The sequence below is a fragment of the Microcebus murinus genome, chromosome 6, assembly GCF_040939455.1.
Source record: "Microcebus murinus isolate Inina chromosome 6, M.murinus_Inina_mat1.0, whole genome shotgun sequence".
Lineage (NCBI taxonomy): Eukaryota > Metazoa > Chordata > Mammalia > Primates > Cheirogaleidae > Microcebus > Microcebus murinus.
Window position 1 is genome coordinate 98,466,839 of NC_134109.1, and position 17,261 is coordinate 98,484,099.

Below are 17,261 nucleotides of genomic sequence, written 5' to 3' on the forward strand. Positions count from 1 at the left end.
CAGGCTCTGTCCCTGTGAAGGGAGATGTTCCCAACACGGTACACTGATGGCAATGCCTCAGTTCTCTTCCAATCTCCTCTGAAGCCTCAGGCCTCCCCTCCTAGTTTCTTGTTGGGCCTTGCACCCTGCTGCTACCTCCTTCAATGCCCTGCACCTCCAGCAGGTCCTCTCTTCTGCCAACCCCTAAGTCTGCTGCTCTCTGTCCTCCTGGGAGGCCCTGGGCCCTAGCTAGCATGCTTCCTCATCCCCCTGCTGGCCCTGCCTCTGTTCTTCCATAGTGGATCCTGCACTCACTGGCATATTCTGTTAGCCATCATGGGTCAAAAATTTTCCAGGCACAAAAGGAATGGCAGAAAGAGGGGCACGGTGGAGTATAAAGCAGTGGTTGCAGGACACACTCAACTCAGCATGGCAGGTGGAGTGCTGTTTGGGCCAGTCTCTGCTGCACGGCACAGATGCTCATCGTCCAACTGGCCGACCGTGATACTGGCCTTATGCGTATGTGGAAATGCAATGTCTTCACAGGGGCTGTGCAACGGACTGTGTGCTGCAATTCTTAGGGTAACATTTCAGAGATGAATAGTGTTATAAGGAATCAGCTCTACTAGGCAATGCTCAACGGACCTGCCTGTGAGACTCAGAACCCTTATCACCTGGGTGCTTTTAAAGGAAGAGACTCAGTAAACCTGGATCTTTTGGAGCAGGGCCTAGGCATTTAAATGAGCAGCCTAGTGAGTCTAGATTTGAAAGCTTCTGCTTAATGAGAGACACACTTCTTTCTAGAGAAATGTCCAATGCTTAGATTATTATAAAGAGCCCTATTTTTCCATAGTAGGCTTGTGGTTCTGAGCTGAATATATTTTAAAAGATTTTAGGCCGGGCACGGTGGCTCACGCCCGTAATCCTAGCCCTCTGGGAGGCTGAGGTGGGTGGATTGCTCCAGGTCAGGAGTTCGAAACCAGCCTGAGCAAGAGCGAGACCCCCCCCCCCCCGTCTCTACTATAAATAGAAAGAAATTAATTGGCCAACTAATATATATAGAAAAAATTAGCCGGGCATGGTGGTGCATGCCTGTAGTCCCACCTACTCGGGAGGCTGAGGCAGCAGGATTGCTTGAGCCCAAGAGTTTGAGGTTGCTGTGAGCTAGGCTGACGCCATGACACTCAGTCTAGCCTGGGCAACAAAGCGAGACTCTGTCTCAAAAAAAATAAAATAAAATAAAAATTAAAAAATAAAAGATTTTAAAAACTCTCAACTTCATAGGAGACCAAAATGTTTTTGCAAATAATCTTTCTAAAGTTAAGACAGGTAAAATTTGTTTTTCCCATTATTTCTATTTTGTCTTTGGGTAAAAACATATTAAGCTATTTGAGTTGATGCTGGAGGTTTTTTGTTTTGTTTTCATCTTATTTCAGATTGCATTGGGGGAACATTTAAAGAACAATGTTAAGAGCTGATGCATTAAAAATCACCCGAATGGATATTTCCTTTTTTATTCCGCTGTCTGCCAACTTACCTTGCACGTGGCTCTGTGGCATGCCTGTCTTCGCAAGGGCAGTTCTCAGGAATGCTGAAAATACTCAGTTTGTGAAAATAAAGACAGAATAATGTGAAAATGCCAAAAGTCTTCCAAATCTTGCCTTTTGAAGCAAATTAAATAAAATCAAAACTTCCTGAGCTAAGGGAACTCCAGGAGAGGGATCTGACAGGAAGTAAAACTATATTCAAAATGGTGAGACAAATACCGTATACGCTAGTTCATCAGAGCTCTTGCTATGCAATTAATCGTAAAGGTTCTAGGACATTCTAAAACTGCTCAGAGCAACAGAAGACAGGACAACAGGACCGTATTTATTCCTCTGTGCCTAGGACTGGTCATAGGAAAAAAATGTCTTCTTTTGATGTTTTCTAAACCCCTGGAGCTTGTAAATCTGAGGGAAGCGATAAGATGAAAGGAGACCTTTAGAGACCTTTTATCAACAGAATCAATTTGAATATCTGGTGTGGCTTCTCTAATCTTAAAAGGGAAGGCAGGGGTTGTATTTTATTCAGTTGGATTCTGCCACAGCTAGGAAGGAGAGTGTCTTGCGCATAATGGGTCCTGGTAGCAACTCAGTAAATATTTATGAAATTGATTTTTAAAAAACCCAGCCAGGTAACAATAGTGCTAGGCATGTTTTTTTGTCTTTGATGTAAACCCATAGCTAACACTTACCTCCCTGAAGTTACATTTAAAATATCTAGTAATTTCTGCTTAGTATATTTACTAAGTATATAAGTAAGTATAGTATATTACTATACTTACTAATTTCATTTAGTATATTTAGTTTATCACTTTTAATTATATTAATTAAAGTAATTAATGACTTAGCACAAATCCATTCCATTTGAGGTAGAACTAGAATAATATTTCCTCCATGATAATAAATGTATTATTTTAAAATTAAGGTTGCTCTGATCCCTAAACAAAATGTTTTAAAAGAGTCTAGGGTACCTATAAATAAATAAAAAATCTCCAAACCCAACAAGACCAATCTTACTCACCATGTTTTAGTGAAAGAGGGGCAATTAATTGTGATCATGGATTTAAAACTTTTTTTTTAGTTTAAAGGTCTTTCTACAATATTTTGGTATTATAGAACATTTCATGAAAACATGTTTAAATATAACATTTAAAAAATTCCAAATCCAAAGAGATTTCAAAGTTACATATTTAATAAAACAGTTTCGAAGAGGTTTTTTTTTTTTTTTTTTTTTTTTTTTTTTTTGAGACAGAGTCTCCCTTTGTTGCCCAGGCTAGAGTAAGTGTCATGGCGTCAGCCTAGCTCACAGCAACCTCAAATTCCTGGGCTCAAGCAATCCTGCTGCCTCAGCCTTCTGAGTAGCTGGGACTACAGGCATGTGCTACCATGCCTGGCTAATTTTTTCTATATATATTAGTTGGCCAATTAATTTCTTTCTATTTATAGTAGAGACGGGGGTCTCGCTCTTGCTCAGGCTGGTTTCGAACTCCTGACCTGGAGCAATCCACCCACCTCGGCCTCCCAGAATGTTAGGATTACAGGTGAGAGCCATCGCGTTTCGAAGAGTTTTAAGCACTCAGTATCATAACCCCAAATATGTCTTCTCAAATCAGCCAGTAAGCAACCAAAAGAAAAGCATTGTGCCTATCTCATACTCTCTTCACTCTATAGTAACCATTTGATTTGGAATAAAGATAAATTCAATTTAGCAAAATAATCATTGGTATACATTCTTCTAGATAGTATGTTGCTTCAGAGACATTTAAAGAAGCTTCTATTGTGTTTTACATACTATAGGAAAAGAAAAATTAATCTCAAGCATGTCCCGTGTTGGGTACAATGATAGCAATCATTTCCTGAATTTATATGAGCAATTTCCTCTTTAAAAAAAAGACATTTAAATCTGCATCTCCCACTCCATCCTGAGTAGTCAGGAATGAGATGAGGCCCCATGCTTAGAGATAGCTAAAAAGCTAAAATATATTAATGCTTTCAAAATGTCAAATATTTGCCTTTTAAGTGAAATAAAAAATAACTTATGAACTGTATGCTGTACTGCAACTCAGAAAATACTTCTTCATATAATTATTAGGTAACATTCTCTCTTAGAACTTATCATTAGAAAAGAGATGGAGAGATTTCCATAAACCTAAAAATATCAACTGAGAATAGAAGCCTGAGTATCTTGTTTTCAGCTCTGGTTCTGAGTGATAGGCAATTTTTAGAAAATGTGGTTCCCATCTCCACTTTGCTCCCAAGAGAAGACACATTTTTGAAAGGGAGGAAAAGTCATAAACTGTTGGTGTATTGTATCAAGGAAGCCCTAGAAAATATGTTAATATGGCACAAAATATGCTCTTGTAAATAAAAGTGGAACAAAATATTTGGGGAAATTTCACCTTACTCTTCAATATGGACACAGTTGGGTTTTCTCAGGCACAAAAAACTGAGCAAAAGTGACCCCCAAAACATATGTACACGTGGAGACAGGCAGTGAGGACCCTAAGGCTCAGTGAAATGGAAGGAGAGGAACAATCTCTCAGTATCTAGCTCTTTAGCACTAAGCAATGTCTAATTTGGTAATTGCAGATCTAACTTGTGGAGAAAATGGGGTTTTGTTGCAGATGTATTTATTACAAGTGACTTGGAAGCTCTCTCTCTCTGATTTACCTTCCCAAATGTTCTACTCTTTGTTCATACAAAATATATTTATTTTCAGTTAGTTATGATCTGCTTGGTAGGAAGTGGGGCAATGTAAAGGTTTGGGAAATTGCTTAGATGAAATGAGTTTTATCCCAGGTCCTACTCTAAGATAAACTAATGTCATGTTTTCTTCTGTTGGGTGGAGACAAAGCCCCCAAACGTAATCTTGTTAAAAGAAGTTATGGTCCATGTGACTAGTACTCTAAATTTAGAAACAACTATCTCTTCAGTAGAGGGGAAAAGTCTCAGTTTCAGAGAAGCTACTAAAGGTTACTGGTAAAATCAATTTTACTTCTATTGGAGAAATTCTTGAAAAATATACTGTGAGGAAATAACATGGTTAGTTGGTTTTTCTAAAGAAACAACAAATAGCTTTGAAATCGAGTGGTTAGAGAAGCTGAGGCACTGTAAAATTAAGAAATGTCCAAAATCTATCAGTTTGAAGCCAAGACTAAAGCAAAGAATTCTAGGATTGATGTTCTTTCTCACTGGGGACAGGGATTTAAATTGATCATAGAGAGCCACAAAATAGTGCTAATTGGATTAGCAATGCACAGATATTCAGGCACCTGCATCTCACTGGTCTCAATGCCTTAGGATTTAGCTACTGTTTTGAAAATAGTCCAGTTTACTGAACTAAACCAAGGTTATAACTCTATAAGCTCTTAGCATCCTAGGATTATGCTGACACTGTAATAGAAGAGATTACTTTTTTACTATCTCAGGAACTAGCCAAATAGGCAGTGAATAAATATGCTATTTTCATGAAACAGGTATTTATTGAGCACCCACTGGGTGCCAGGCTCTCTTTCAGGCACAGAGATACAGACAAGATCCTTGCTGTCATGGAGTTTGCCTTCTACCATTGAATGGCATCTCACTGGTAGGTATGGAAAAGTGTGGGGATACTTTGAGGAGGACGGATTAAGTTATAAAAAGTCTTGAAATCCAGGTTGGAGGAAAAAAATTGATTTTTGAGATGCATGATGGAAAACTATCAGGCCCTGTGTACTGAGGACTAAGTGGAAGGGAAAAATGACTTTTGTTGCAACCAGTTTTTCCTCTTCCTCTTGATGAGCTTCTTATGTATAAACCTGGCATTTGGGCTATAAAAATATGGTTGTTCTTTGTCAGTAAACCAAAGAAGAATTTAGGTGTTATTAATGTAATGAGTTTATTACTACCAGGCTCTTACAGAAATCAATAAATGTTTACTTTTTAACCATTCCCCTGAGGTGGCTTGCTGCCACAACTAGTTATTCTGTTAGACTGGGAAACATTTAAAAGGGCGTGGTAAGTGGAAACATTTTACCTGTGCAATTATAAACAGTTTGTGCCCTGTAACTTTTAGGACCTGCTAAAATTGCTAAGTAATTGGTTCTCTGTGCTTTTGATTTGTAGTTTTGTCTCAGGTGGTAAGTCACTAAGTTGTACTCTAATCTCTGCTGTCATAATGCAATCAGGTCCCTGAGCCCAGATAAGGACATGCAATTGTTCTTACAAAATGTCCAGTCTTATCCAATGTCCCAGAAGGCTTATTCGAAATCGTTTCAATTTACAAAACCAACTCACTCTCACGCTCTGGTTTATGATGACAGCAGTTTCATGCTGAGAAACATTAAAAAGGTTTAGCAGTTTCATTTGAGTAACTGAAGAGATATGCTACCTATTTCTTGGGGAGAGGAGTCTATCCTGGTCATTCTGTATTGGGAATGGGAAAAAATGTCAAGTCTTTCTTTTCCTTTTTTTTTTTTTATTACAAAAGTAATATATCCCTTACAGAAAACTCAGAAAGTAAAATTAAGCAAGAAAAAGGAAAATCACCCATAATTCCACCAATCACTGAAGGACTTGAAACATCAACGTCTTGATGTTTATTCATCCAATCTTAGGACCATGTGGTTCATAGTGTCTTGTGATTTGTCTCCTTCATAACCTTCACGTTGTCCCATGTCATCCTACAGCATTTATTAATGACCGTGTAAATGTAAGAAGTCAGTGAGAACTGGCTTTATGCAAGGGCATGGTAGGCAGGAGAAAATTTTTATTTTCTTATTAATATAATAGGGCACCCACCCACCCACCCCTTAAGTCGTCCTCTAAATCCCTAAGTGACCTCTGACCAGTTGGATTTCGGTGTCAAACGTACTGAAGGGGGCAGGCTCGCCTGGGGTTCCCGCTGCCCGCAACGCAGAACGACCTCGCTGCCCGCCACGGTCCTCCACTCGGAACCACACCTCGCTTCCCCCAGGACCTGGCCAGTGGTCCCGGGAAGGCACTCTGCGGACCGAGGGGCCTCAACCCACAAGCTGCCACGTCCTCCCCCACATCCCCTTTACACAGCAGAGCCCGAGTTCTGGGGAGCCGGGGTCACCCCGCGCTCCCCTCTTCCGCTGGCAGGTGGGCCGGCACTTTGCTTTCCCTGGCGGGCCCTCCCAGCGTCGCGCGGCGGGGGAGAGACCCAGAAGGTGCCACCCGAGCGCAAGTGCCGGCCCGGCCCGGGTACCGCGCGGCGCCGCGGCCGGACCCGAGTCGCGCGGGGCCGCGCCGTCCCCGAGTGATGACGCGCTTCCTGCCCTCCCGGCGCTCGCGGGCCGTGCGCTCGCGCTCGCCCTCGGCTCTTGTTCTGCGCCCGGAGCCAGCGGCGGCGGCAGCGGCTGAGGCGGCTGCAGGAGCGGAGCGGTCGCCCGGCGCGCGGGGGGACGCTGGCTGCACTCCCGGGCCGGCGCTCTGCAATGAGACAGTAAATGCATCCCCCGGTAAGGCGCACGGCTCACTCGGGTTTTTCTCTCCCTCCAGCTGCATGCACGTTGCATGAATTTCTCGTGTCTTTTCCCTCCCCTTCCAGAAGGAAAATGTGGGTGGTTTTTTTTCCTCCCTTTTGCTTCTCGTGAGTGATGCCAATGCAGAAAAAACCCGCAAAGCTCCCAGATTTGATGGTCTAGAAGGGCTTTTTGCAGGAAAATAAAGAGAAAATGAAATTAATGCACCTGTCTATTGCACATGTATGTTGCACCGCGCTCGACCCGCGCGCAGCGGTTTGCAAACAGCCTCGCAGCCGGCGCCCGGGAGCGGATTCCCGGCCGTGGGCAGCCGGTCCCCTCCGGGGCTCCCGCTGGGTTTCCGGTAACTGGGCTTTGAAAAGCGGCCCCGCCTGCATGGAGTGTCCCCTCGACCCCGGCCGGCCCCCGCGCCAGGAGTGTTGGCGCGGGCGGATCGGCTTCGTTCCAGCACTGGCCGCCCGGACTCCAGCGCCACTTTGCAAACAGGTCTCCCGCCGAGGCTCTGGGCAAAGACAGCCCGCCGGTGCGGAGCGCCTTCTCCGGTGCCGGACTCTCGGACCTGCCGATCCCACGACTCCCCGGTACTTGGCAGTCTCGCCACCGGCAAACTGCGGGCGGCTGAGAGATGGGGCCAGCGCCCGGCCGAGAGCGAGGGCAGGGTGCGGATTCAGCGCGGCTGGCTTCGCTCCGACCGAGCGGCTCCCTGTCCTAACCCGGCCCCGCGAGCTGAAATTTCGCGCCCACTGGGAGCTGGAGGGACCTGGAGACTGGCATTTCGGGATCCCAGAGGGGACCGAGGAGCGACTTTCCAGGGCGCCATATTTTCAGTGGGTCTTGGCTGAGGAGGGGAGGGGGCGAGCAGTTTCTGGGCCCTGGGGAGAGCGCGGCGCCCCCGCCGGGGCGGCAGGAGCGGTGGTCGCCGAGAAAGTTTGCGCGCCGAGGCAGGGGCGGAGGCGGCCGCGCAGAGCGCGCACCGCTGCTGTCCCCGCAAGGGCGCACGGGCTACAGCGCTCAGCCAGGCGGGCCCGGCGGGGCTGGGGCCGGGATCCGCCGTCGGGGACAGCGTGCTCGGCTTGCCGCCTTCCCCTGTCCCACCGAGGCGCAGCGTTCGGGCTGGGAGGCGCAGGGAACACGCCCCTCTTCCCCGCAGCTGCGGCTGCCCAGGCAGGCACTCCGCCGGAGCCGTGCGCTTGGCGGCGTCCGGGGGCCGGGCGCCGGGTGCAGAGCGTTTTCCCAGCGCCAGGCTCGCGTGGCTGCTCTGCGGGGCGCTGGAGAGGAGGCGCCCTGATTCGAGTATCGGGGCAAGGGCCTGGCCTGTGGTCGCCCCGAGGCCGCCGACCAGTCTGAGCCTCCAGTCGCCTGCTCGGCTTTGGTGGCGACAGCAGTAGCGCCCGCAGCTGCGTGCTGCGCTCGGCTCTCGCAGCAATTCCAGCTCGTGGAGACTGGCAAAGGGGAGGCGTTTCCAAAAGTTGGGGCTTCAGGTGACGCGTGGGGAAACTTGGATTCTTGCTGCCCGTGAAGAGCCAGGTGAGAATCCCTGCGTCTCATGGTGAAAACGAACCTTGGGCTATTTCCAGAAGATGAGAGAGCAATGAGCTGAAGTGCTGGGTAATCAAAGACGCAATTAAAGACAGGAAGGTAGGGAGGATGACATGTGAATTGTACCACTTTTGCTTCCAGTAGTACCTGGGCGTGTTGAGTCGTGGCTTTCGTCAGGTGGCACGCTGGCCTCCCTTTTCCAGAGCTTGGAGGTGACGACTTATCAGGAATAGGGTGGTGGGGACTTTTTACTTTTGAAATAGATTGTGACCTCTGCGTTTTGATGGGGCAGGGGACAGCGGGTTTGCTGACCTACAGTCAGCTGAGTGCAGGAATGTGCCAGCTTTTCTCCTTGGTGTGTTACTGAAATGATGTCACAGTATTGAGGTCATGTCAGCACTTTGGGTCTTCATCATTGGAGAGGCTGGAAGAGACTATAACAAAAAAAAAACACCAAAACCCCCTGGGGTGGGTGATTAGATGTGTGGAGGGAGGGGCGAGGCCCCCATCTCAGAGGTGTGCCCTGTGATGTTAAGTATTAGGCTGCTCCTTCCCTCATTCACGTCATTAGGTACCTCCAAAAGTGGCTCCAATGTGAATGGCAGCCATTGGGTTTCCAAGATTTTATCTTTTTTGATTGCTTATTTCGGACTTCTGTGCAAAAACACAGGAGGTGTGTGTGTGTGTGTGTGTGTGTGTGTGTGTGAGAGAGAGAGAGAGAGAGAGAGAGAGAGAGAGAGAGAGAGAGAGAGAGAGAGAGAGAGAGAGAGAGAGAGAGAGAAATAGAGACAAGTGGCCTTAGGAGAGGAGGGAACCTGTGTGCATGCAAAGGTTTTTTTCTTTTTTTCCCCCCATGGAGCTCTAGATGAGTGGAAAACACCCAGAACCCCAGATACATTGCTCCAAAATTAGCACAGCTGATTTAGAAAAGAAATCAGTTGCAGAAAGCCTCCATCTGGTTTGTAAAGTTTCCAGTCTTAGAGGTGGCATCTTAATCACAGAAACATAGGTCACGTCAGACTGGGGAAGCCACTGGTTTCTCTCTGCCTTTGCACCCATTTAAGTTATCAGGGAGATACCAAAGAGTTATTAGAGTCTCTACTTTTGGCATTGATGTTGAGTTTCTACCTCCAGAGGGGAAGTGAACTTTTAAACACTTGACCTTGTTGAATGAGGTACTGGGGGCTGTCTGTACGAGCATAGGCTGTGTGTGTGTTTTGAATTTACCTACAGCTGACTCATTCAAGTGTTTGCAAACACTATTCCCTAGAGTATTTTTAAATGAAGTTAGGGTTTAGGAAGAGATGTGGTGTGTTCTTTTCTAGTCCAGTTTTTTTTTCTACCTCAAAAAATATATAGCTTTCTACCCCACTCCTTCACCCCTCGGTCCCAGAACACCATTAGTTCCCAAGAGCAGTTAAGGACAGTTACAGGTGGTGAACAATGTAAATTTTTACCAACTATGCTCAGGAAAAAAAAAGACTATACATCTGAAGATGTGTTTTTTCATTTTAATATTATGCTTCATAATTACATATATGCCACATATATTTTTATTCATGTGTTAAACGTTATATAATAAAAATTAGCTTAAAAAAGAGAAGCTTTCTTGCAAACCCGCCAGTCGTTATAACCAAGTCTACTGCCTTAATATTTATCTAGTTTTTACACATCTCTCAACAAATTGTTATAAATTGTGCTTTGCTGCCTCTTGCCTGATTCCTGTTATCATCATTTCGTGGCTTGATCAAAGTTTCTGCATTTTTTTTTTTCCTATTAAGGTATTGTAACTTCAAAAGGTTAGAAAACGCCTGTGCATTTTTGGAAAGGTGCCTGTCTGTTTAGCAGGCCACAGTGTGTGTGTGTGTCGTGGTATGTATGTGGCCTGCTCAGACTCTTGGGACAGTGTCTACAACTTGTGATCTCTGACGTTATTGCTCCAGAACTTTTGAGTCATAATGTTTTCTTGGAGATTTTGGGTGGTGTTTGGCCAACACGGGAAGTACTAAAAAAGAGTTAAATAATTCAAAGTTATTTTTATTGGATACAAAAACTTTTAAAAACAAGGAGGAAAACATAATAAGCAGGGCTAGAATTACAGCTTAACATACCCACCGGTGCCTTTTTAATTATAGTACTTCCCCCCAGAACTTTTTTAATCCTATTACGTTTATATTTAATAAGGAGACTAATTAAGACATAAGCCAAATAGAACTATTACAAATAATGGGGATAAATGGTGGGTATAACCAGATGTTTTGCCCAGTGTTCAAAGAGTTAAGGAATCTGAACTCTGTCAAATTTCCCCTGCGGGCCCTACATCCCCCTCCCCAATAAGCAAGAGATTTTGAAAAAGGCAAAAAAGTCTTGAGGGGGTGGGAACAAAAACAAAGAAGAAACAGACTGCTTAAGGTAGGCTTCTCTGTGCATTGAGGATCCTAACAATTTTTGGCTTTGTGGCAGGTGCCACTTGAATGACAGCTGGTGGACAAGGCTGGGTACAAAATGCTTTGGTTGTGAGAGTCTTTATTTATGTGTCGCCCAGAGCTATGAATTAGGACTGGGCTCATTTGCCACCCGTTTTCACAGTGGATTTTCAGAGTCAGTGCCAAGATCATGGTTTTGTTTTTCTCTTAACAATTTAATTTCAGCCAAACTGATGCTGTGCTGAAAATGTAGAACAAGTGATGAACATTTGTATTTCCTTTTTACTCCTTCAGCTGCATTTTTAACAAACAGAATCCCCTATGTCTGCTGTTCACTTATTTAGCAAATGTTGTTGAGGGTTTAACATGTATTTTATGCTAAGAAGACTTCCCCTGCTCTCACCCCACGCACTGTGTTCCTAGAAGATGATGTTCTTTTGTACTTTGTGTATCTAGTAGGTTGGGGCAGGTAGGAGGGGGCTGAGTGTGTGATTAAATAGGACATGAAGCACAACATCATGTAGATGCTGTGGAGAGGATGTGAACAGGCAATTCCCAGAAGATGCAAATGATCAATAAACATATGAAAAAGTTCTCAACCTCCCTAATGGTCAGGGAAATGCGAATTTAAAGAGATAGTAATTTCTGTCTATACTACTGACACACCTTTTAAAAGGTTGGTAACATCCTCTGTTAGATGGAGTGGGGAGGGGTGAGGATAACTCTCAGATTATGTCTGAAGAAGTGAATTGCTACAACCTTTAGGGAAAGCAGATGGTTTCTGTGAAAGTTTGGAGCTTGCATGCCATATGACCCAGCAATCCCACATTTGGAGCCCTGTCTTACAGAAATAAAGACATTTGCACGTAAGGATTTGTGTGTTTATTGTTTATTGTAGGATTCATTGCAGTAAATAAACTAGAAGCAACACAAATGTCCACTGGAGAAAGATGTGGGCGAACACACAAAACTTAATATTGTTTCAAGTTGGCAGTAGGGAGAGGGAAGTAATTAACTTTCTCCATATACTCCCCTGTTGGTTGATTTGTTCAAACACATGGGCTTTTCTATATGAAAACAATTTTTAAAATTATTTGGTTAATGAGTAGGAAACTCATCAGAAATCATTTTGGAAACAAAGGCTGGGAAATATCACTCTTACTTTCTCTGATGCCTCCTAAGGCAGTCTGTTATCTCCTTGGAAGTTCAGTTAATTGTCTTCTAAAATCCTGAGATTTTCCAGCTTTTATTAGAGTAAATACCTGCAATGTAAAGGATAGGTTCAGGAAGAGCTGTTCAGGAAGCTCTGCCCCCAGGAGGGTAGTGAAAAGAGCTCAGGAATGCTCTTACAAGCACTCTCCTTTGTCTTGCCTTTCTCTGATCCCATTCTCAGGGAAGACCAGTGGCTGACCTTGAAGGGGAGGGCTTGTGGCCAATTGAGGAGTCTTCCTAGATCGCAGCAGCATCGCCTCAAACTTGGTTTTCCTATCTGCGGTCCAGAGAGAGGAGGTGTTCGGTGGCTTGTGTTGGCATTGAACCTGCGTCTCCTTCTATACTGTCTCTGGCTTAGCTGGTTGTTCCCCCTGTGCAATCTTCAACCCAGCCTCTTACGTGATTTTTGAAATCTTGATAAAATTGATGAGTTCTTGGCAGTTACAGCTAAAACCAAGCTTTCAGAAGCAGTGGAAACTCCATCTGCTATTTTTTTCTTTTGAGACAGGGCCTCGATCTGTTGTTGCCCAGGCTGGAGTGCAGTGGCATCATCATACATAGCTCACTGCAACCTCAAACTCTTGGGCTCAAGCAGTCCTCTTGTGTCAGCCTCCTGAGTAGCTGGAACCACAGGTGTGTGCCACCAACCCCGGCGAATTTTTATTTTTTGTATATACAGGGGTCTTGCTGTTGCCCAGGTTGGTCTTGAACTCCTGGCCTCAAGCAATCCTCCCGCCTTCCAAAGTGCTAGGATTACAGGTAGGAACCACCATGCCTGGCCTCCATCTACATTTTTAAAAGTACTTACTGTGTGACCCTGTGAATCCTGGTGGGAGATCCAGGAACTCAACCCACTGGAAGCCAGGGCTCTGCTGCACAATTTGCAAACCATGCTTGGGGTTAGATTGCTGGTTCTCAAACTAAAATACACCAGAATCACCTGGGGGGCTTGTTAAATCCTGATTGTGGGGCCTGAGTTTCAGATTCTGTAGATCTTGGGTAGGGTCCGATAATTTGCATTTTTAACAAATTCCCAGGAGAGGCTGGTCTTGCTGGTGGGAGGACCACACTGGTTTAGAGGAACTAGTTACCTCTGTTTTGCAGATGTTGGTGCTGTTTTCCAGCCAGTCCTCTACCCAGTTATGAATGAAAGTTAGAATCTCAATCAAGGCAAGTAAAGTCAATTCTACCAATTTCACCAAGCTGGGAAAAATATGCAGATTATATTAATTATGTGAATCTGTTGTAGGTGTTTGGGGATTTAGTGATGTTTTATAGATGGATGTGTTTTATCAGCAGTGAAAGTCAGAGTTCATGGGTATTGTTCTAAATATTCTATAATGGATTCTCATGGGAAAGAGGAGATTGATTTCTGTGTTTTTTTTCTCCATCATGCATGCATATTCAAGATTTGATGTCATTGATTTATTTTAATAAAAAGTTGGCTACATGTGAGGGGTATTGAGAATAATATGGTGACCAGATGATATATATATATGGCTTAAATTGTATTGTAATCTGATCATTGGTACATTTTTTTTTTTTTTAGAGGAAATTAAGTATGATAGCCATTAACTTCAACAAGTGTTTATTGCAGTGTCACCAGAGGGGTTATATTTCTAATGATGCTTATCAGCGACACATAAGTGCCTGGTTGTCTTCTGGGACCCTCGCATGTCTGGATGTCCTTGAGAGACTTGGATGACCCAAGGATCAAGAAGAGGGTTCCCCAAAAGGCATTCCTCCTTACTGGTCTCCTAATTCTAAAATTCTTTTAGCAGAGGAACACTTGTTCTGTTTCCAGCCACTTAGTTTTAGAGCCTTTTATCTTCTAGTGATTTCACATGCCAGCTATAAGCAAGGCAAAACTGGTAGTGATATGGGGTGCAGAAAAGAAAGGAAAGTTTTCATTGGGAGGTCATGTTTAAGTGAGGCTGTGTAGGATGGGCTGCTTCTGCCCTGTTCTCGGACCCGACTGCACGTTGGCATCACCTGGGGATTCTGACGTAGTTGGTTTGGGATGGGGCCTGGGCAGGTAGGTTCTCCAGGTGATTCTAATGTGCAGCTGGCATAGAAGACTACTCATTTATGGCCCTGTGGGTCGCCTTGCCTCATTCTTTGAAGATTTCAGCATCTGGCCCACAGTCCCTCGCCCCATCCACCTTTTTGGTGACTTGAACATCTACATAGGCTGTCTACCCGACTCCCAACCTCTCGGACCCTTGTCTAGCTCTCTTTCAGTTATCTTTTCCTCTGCCTTTCTTCAGTTGTCCCTCCCACGGTTGTCTGGTCACTGGTTCTCAGTGGTTTTGCCACCAAGAGGATACTTGGCAATGTCGAGTGACATTTTTAATTGTCACCACTTGGGGGGAAGAGGGGCTGCTGTTGGCATCTAGTGAGGCCAAGAAGGCTGCTGAATGCCCTATAGCCTCACACAACAAAGAATTATGTGGTCCAAAATATTAATATCAGTAGTTCCAAGGTTAAGAAAACTCGCCCTGGTGTCTTTGAAGTTTTTATTTAATCCCAAGCCACAGGAAAAATGTATCTTATATGATGAACCAATGCAAACACACACAATTGAAACACAGGTTTCACAAGAAATATATTCTCTTTCTAGGTATGATGTACTCTCATGCATTTATTCTGTTTAATTAAAAAAAGATGAGGCCGGGCGTGGTGGCTCACACCTGTAATCCTAGCACTCTGGGAGGATGAGGCGGGTGGATTGCTCGAGGTCAGGTGTTCGAAACCAGCCTGAGCAAGAGCGAGACTCTGTCTCTACTATAAATAGAAAGAAATTAATTGGCCAACTAATATATATAGAAAAAATTAGCCGGGCATGGTGGCGCTTGCCTGTAGTTCCGTCTACTCGGGAGGCTGAGGCAGCAGGATCGCTTGAGCCCAGGAGTTTGAGGTTGCTGTGAGCTAGGCTGACACCACGGCACTCACTCTAGCCTGGGCAACAAAGCGAGACTCTGTCTCAAAAAAAACAAAAAAGATGTCCTAACCCACTAAATTGATTTCACTATCCACTAAACATGAAACCCATCCTTTGAAAAACATGGTTGTAAACCTTGTCATTGCCAATAACTGCACCTCTACCAAAATCTAGACAAGGATTCCAGTCTGACCCTCTTTCTCTTTCATCTTATTCCCTCGAGAACCCAGTTCCACCTAGGCCTCTGCCCTGGTGGCCCTTTCTTCTTCATTGCCCATCACCCCTTTGTTGTCCCCATACCCGGCTCAAGTTCTTGCATATACTCTCCACTACTTTCCTGGGACCTTTACTCTTACTTTCCTGGGAAAACCCTACCCCATGGTTGAACGCACCCTCTGCTCACCCCGCTCCACCTCTAGGCTGATGAACCTGGCTGGAGAAAACACAGCCACCTGCATCATCTCACTTCTGATTCATGACCACAAACCCCACAGGAATTCTTGACACTTCGGGGTGGGGGAGGATCCATTGTGCTTCTAGATCCACATCACTCTCAGCTGATGACCTAGCTAATTTCACTGAGAAAGGAAGCACTTAGAAACTAGTTTCATCATCTTCCTGTAACCTGCCAGCTAGCACCTATAACCACGCGTGCACTGTAACCACGTATGCATTCGATCCCATCCTCTCTTGGCATTCATGCAGGTACCTCCTTTCCCTTCTGTGCCATCAGTTTCCTGCTCTGCTGGACAATCCCCATCAGAAACCTGCTGTGGTCTCTCTTAAGGAAAAAGAGCAGCAGCAACAAAACACTCTTGACCCTATGTCCTAGTCAGCTGTTCTCCCAGTCTTCTACTCTCCCTTCATAGTTAAACATATTTCCAAGAATTATACGCTGACACCATTTCCTCCCCCTTCATTCTTTCTTTAACTCCCTCCAGTCTTCCTTTTTGTCCCATTCCTTCACTGAAACCGAGCTTCTTCTTATCCAAGCAGCCAGATCTAGTGGCTAAGTCTTAGTTGTCATCGTCTGCAACATGTGGTCAGCTCATTGCTCTCTTTGGGACACTTCTTGACCTGGCTTCCGTGTTACAACCCTCACCTGGTTCTCCTGTTCCCTGGCCTCTCCAGCCCTCTCGCAGGATCTTATGAAAGTTGGAGGTGCTCTCTCCCCCTTCCCTTCGTTTGGGAATCTGCTCCAGGACCACCTCTTGAGGGTCACACTGGCCTCCCCTGGTTCCTCCTCTCAAGCCTCTTCCTTGTTTGCTTACATATCATTCATTACCTGCTATTACATACATGACTCTTTCTGTCTCGTGACACGTAGAATATGAGCTCTAGAAGAGAAACCATCTCAGCCGCTGCATCCCCAAGTGCCTAGAACAATGCCTGGCACATAGTAGGCACTTGAAACAATTCCTAGTAATTGATGCAAGAAACTTACGTGTTAGAGGTTAACCCCAGAAGAGGAAAAATAAAGCTTTTCCAGGTCTGAGCTAAGGAAGAGCATAATGTTGCGGTGGGAAGCAGTGTCTCGTGGTGCATGGGGCGTTATTTTTAGGTCGTGTGTTGAGAGGGATTCAAGTATTGAATGAAGGAAGTACATCCTCGTTAAATACTTGTCGAGTGATAGAAGGCACCTGCAGAGGACAGCTGGACGGGGACAAATGGTGGCCGCTCTCATCTTTATCTCCGAAGCAGGCACTTAAGCAGTGGTAACTTTTGTCGCTGAGTTGAAGGCGGTAAATTGACTCGTGTGAAGTGTTTATCGTTGACCTTAATGTTCTGGTGACTGGTTTTGGCGAATCACTCATCCCCAGAGTCCACTTGTCCGCATGGTGGAGAGATGGCTCCCTCCCTCGTGTACGCATTTGAGCTGGAGCAGGAGTGAATTCCTGCAGATGGGTGGGCGCGCTGGGTGGTTCCTGGCTGTGCTGCTGTCTCACGCACCCAGGTTAAAGGGCCCCAGAGCTTTGCTGTTTAAATGAAAACTCCTCTCTTTCTGTTTGCATGGCTTCCAGACAGCCTGTTAAATTACTTGGCACCTGCATCTAGGACGCAGTTTGATGTAAGTGAGGCTACTTCCCAAGTGTGGCTCGAGGTCACGCATGGCCACTCTTCGTAGGGGAGCTTG

The 17,261-nt window shown here is 45.1% G+C and overlaps 1 protein-coding gene across 2 annotated transcripts in view; it reads left to right on the forward strand.

The window, feature by feature from the left end:
- Nucleotides 1-6,791: 6,791 nt before the first annotated feature.
- TLN2 (talin 2) overlaps nucleotides 6,792-17,261 on the forward strand; it is a 406,920-nt gene continuing 396,450 nt past the window's right edge. For both annotated transcript variants that reach the window (XM_020286036.2, XM_076004441.1), the window contains exon 1: nucleotides 6,792-6,985. The gene's annotated coding sequence lies outside the window, so the exon portion shown is untranslated. The remainder of the gene's footprint in view (nucleotides 6,986-17,261) is intronic.